Below are 3,868 nucleotides of genomic sequence, written 5' to 3' on the forward strand. Positions count from 1 at the left end.
AATTCTTGATATGCTATAGAAATGCTGGTATATGGAAGTGGTAATAAAAACACCAACTTTTATTTTTATCATTGTGATCAAATTATCTGTAGACTATGCTTTCATTTATATATAATTGCACTTTAGGTTCTAGGGTACATGTGCAGAATGTGCAGGATTGTTGCATAGGTACATACATGGAAATGAGGTTTGCTGCCTCCATCCCACAGTCACCTATATGTGGCATTTCTCCCCATGTTATCCCTCCCCAACCTTGCCACGCCCCCCACTGTCCCTCCCCTGTTCCCCTGCAACAGACCCTAGTGTGTGATGCTCCCCTCCCTGTGTCCATGTGTTCTCATTTTTCAACACCCAGCTATGAGTGAGAACATGCTGTGTTTGATTTTCTGTTCTTGTGCCAGTTTGCTGAGAGTGATCGTTTCCAGATTCATCCTTGTCCCTACAAAGGACATGAACTCATCATTTTTTATGGTTGCAAAGTATTCCATGGTGTATGTGTGCAACATTTTCCTTGTCCAGTCTATCATCGATGGGCATTTGGGTTGGTTCCAGGTCTTTGCTATTATAAACAGTGCTGCAATGAACATACCTGTGCATGTGTCTTTATAATACAATGATTGAGCCGGGCATGGTGGCTCATGCCTGTAATCCCAGCACTTTGGGAGGCCGAGGTGGACGGATCACAAGGCTAAGAGATCGAGCCCATCCTAGCCAACATGGTGAAACCCCATCTCCACTAAAAATACAAAAATTAGCTGGGCGTGGTGGCATGCGCCTGTAGACCCAGCTACTCGGGAGGCTGCGGCAGGAGAATTGCTTGAACCTGGAAGGTGGAGGTTGCAGTGAGCTGAGATCGCACCACTGAACACCAGCCTGGTGCCTGGCGACAGAGCAAGACTCTGTCTCAAAACAAAACAAAACAAAACAAAACAACAGAACGATTTATAATCCTTTGGATAGATACCCAGTAATGGGATTGCTGGGTCAAATGCTATTTCTATTTCTAGGTGCTTGAGGAACTAATTTACACTCCCACCAACAGTGTAAAAGTGTTCCTATTTCTCAACCTCCTCTCCAGCATCTGTTGTCTCCAGATTTTTTAATGATCATCATTCTAACTGGCATGAGATGGTATCTCAATGTAGTTTTAATTTGCATTTCTCTAATGACCCGTGATGATGAGCATTTTTTCATATGTTTGTTGGCCTTATATATGTCTTCTTTTGAAAATTGTTCATATCCTTCATCCACTTTTGAATGTGGTGGTTTGTTGCTTTTCTTGTAAATCTGTTGTAGTTCTTTGTAAATTCTGGATATCAGCCCTTTGTCAGATGGGTAGATCGCAAAAACTTTTTCTTATTCTATTGGTCGCCGGTTCACTCTAATGATTCTTTCTTTTGCAATACAGAAGCTCTGGAGTTTAATTAAGTCCCATTTGTCTACTTCGGCTTTTGTTGCCAATGCTTTTTTTGTTTTAGTCATGAAGTCCTTGCCTATACCAATGTCCTGAATGGTTTTGCCTGGGTTTTCTTCTAGGGTTTTTATGGTGTTAGGTCTTATGTTTAAGTCTTTAATCCATCTGGAGTTAATTTTAGTGTAAGATGTCAGGAAGGGGTCCAGTTTCTGCTTTCTGCACACTGCTAGCCAGTTTTCCCAACACCATTTATTAAACAGGGAATCCTTTCCCTATTGCTTTTGTCAGGTTTGTCAAAGGTCAGATGATTGTAGATATGTAGCATTGCCTCCAAGGCCTCTGTTCTGTTCCACTGCTCTATGTCTCTGTTTTGGTACTAGTATCATGCTGTTTTGATTACTGTAGCTTTGCATTATAGTTTGAAATCAGGTAGCGTGATGCCTCCTGCTTTGTTCTTTTTGCTTAGGATTGTCTTGGCTATGGGGGCTTTCTTTTGGTTCCATATGAAGTTTAAGTTGGTTTCTTCCAGTTCTGTGAAGAGGGTCATAGGTAGCTTGATGGGTCTAGCACTGAATCTATTATTAATAACTTTGAGCAGTATGGCCATTTTTACAATATTCATTCTTCCTAACCATAAGCATTGAAAGTTTTTCCATCTGTTTGTGTCCTCTCTCATTTCCTTGAGAGGTGGTGTGTAGTTCTCCTTGAAGAGGTCCTTTATATCCTTTGTTAGCTGTATTCCTAAGTTATTTTATTCTCTTTGTAGCTATTGTGAATTGCAGTTTGCTCTTGATTTGGCTCTCTTTTAGTCTTCTATTGGAGTATACCAATTCTTGTGATTTCTGCACATCGATTTTGTATCCTGAGATTTGCTGAAGTTGCTTATCAGTTTCAGGAGATTTTGAGCTGAGATGATGGGTCTCTCTAATCATGTCGTCTGCAAATAGAGACAATTTGACTTTCTCCTTTCCTAAGTGAATACACTTTATTTCTTTTTCTTGCCTGATTGCTCTGGCTAGAACTTCCAATACTATACTGAATAGGAGTGGTGAGAGGGGGCATCCTTGTCTTGTGCCAGATTTCAAAGGGAATGCTTAAAGTTTTTGCCCATTCAGTATGATATTGACTATGGGTTTCTCATTGACAGCTATTATTATTTTGAGATATGTTGCATCAATATCTATTTTATTGAGACTTTTTTTTTAGCATAAAGCGCTGTTGAATTTTGTTGAATGCTTTTTCTGCATCTATTGAGATAATCATGTGGTTTTTGTCTTTGGTTCTGTTTATGTGGTAGATTACATTTATAGACTTGTGGATGTTCAAGCAGCCTTGCATCCCTGGGATGAAGCCTACTGGATCACGATGGATAAGCTTTTTGATGTGCTGTTGCAGTTGGTTTGTCAGTATTTTATTTAAGATTTTTGCATCTATGTTCATCATGGATATTGGCCTGAAGTTTTCTTGTTTTGTCGAGTCTCTGCCAGGTTTGGTGATCAGGATGATGTTTGTCTCATAAAATGATTTGGGAAGGATTCTCTCTTTTTGGATTGTTTGGAATAGTTTCAGAAGGAGGTATACCAGCTCCTCTTTGTATGTCTGGTAGAAATCAGCTGTGAATCCATCTGGACCTGGGCTTTTTTTGGCTGGTGGGCTCTTAATTGCTGCCTCAACTTCAGCACTTGTTATTGGTCTATTCAGGTTTTCAACTTTTCCTGGTTTAGGCTTGGGAAGGTGCAAGTGTCCAGGTATTTATCCATTTCTTCCAGGTTTACTGGTTTATATGCATAGAGTTGTTTGTAGTAATCTCTGATGGTAGTTTGTATTTCTGTGGGATCAGTAGTGATATCCCCTTTACCATTTTTATTGCATCTATTTGATTCTTCTCTCTTTCCTTTTTTATTAATCTTTTCAAAAAACCAGCTTCTGAATTTATTGATTTTTGAAGACTTTTTTTGTGTCTCTATCTCCTTCAGTTCTGCTCTGATCTTAGTTATTTCTTGTCTTCTGCTAGCTTTTTAGGTTTTTTGATCTTGCTCCTCTAGCGCTTTCAATTTTGATGATAAAGTGTCAATTTTAGATCTTTCCTAGCTTCTCATATGGGCATTTATTGCTATAAGTTTTCCTCTAGACATTGCTTTAAATGTATCCCAGAGATTCTGGTACATTGTGTATTTGTTCTCATTGGTTTGGAATAACATCTTTCTTTCTGCCTTCATTTCATTGTTTATCCAGTCAACATTCAAAAACCAGTTGTTCAATAGGAAGGGAGGAAGTCAAATTGTCTCTATTTGCAGATTACATGATTGTATATCTAGAAGACCCCATCGTCTCAGCCCAAAATCTCCTGAAACTGATAAGCAACTTCAGCAAAGCCTCAGGATACAAAATCAATGTGCAAAAATCACAAACATTCCTATACACCAATAACAGACTTAAGGAGATCCACATCAA

The sequence above is a fragment of the Cebus imitator genome, unplaced genomic scaffold (assembly GCF_001604975.1).
Source record: "Cebus imitator isolate Cc_AM_T3 unplaced genomic scaffold, Cebus_imitator-1.0 Scaffold493, whole genome shotgun sequence".
In the NCBI taxonomy this organism is placed as follows: Eukaryota; Metazoa; Chordata; class Mammalia; order Primates; family Cebidae; genus Cebus; species Cebus imitator.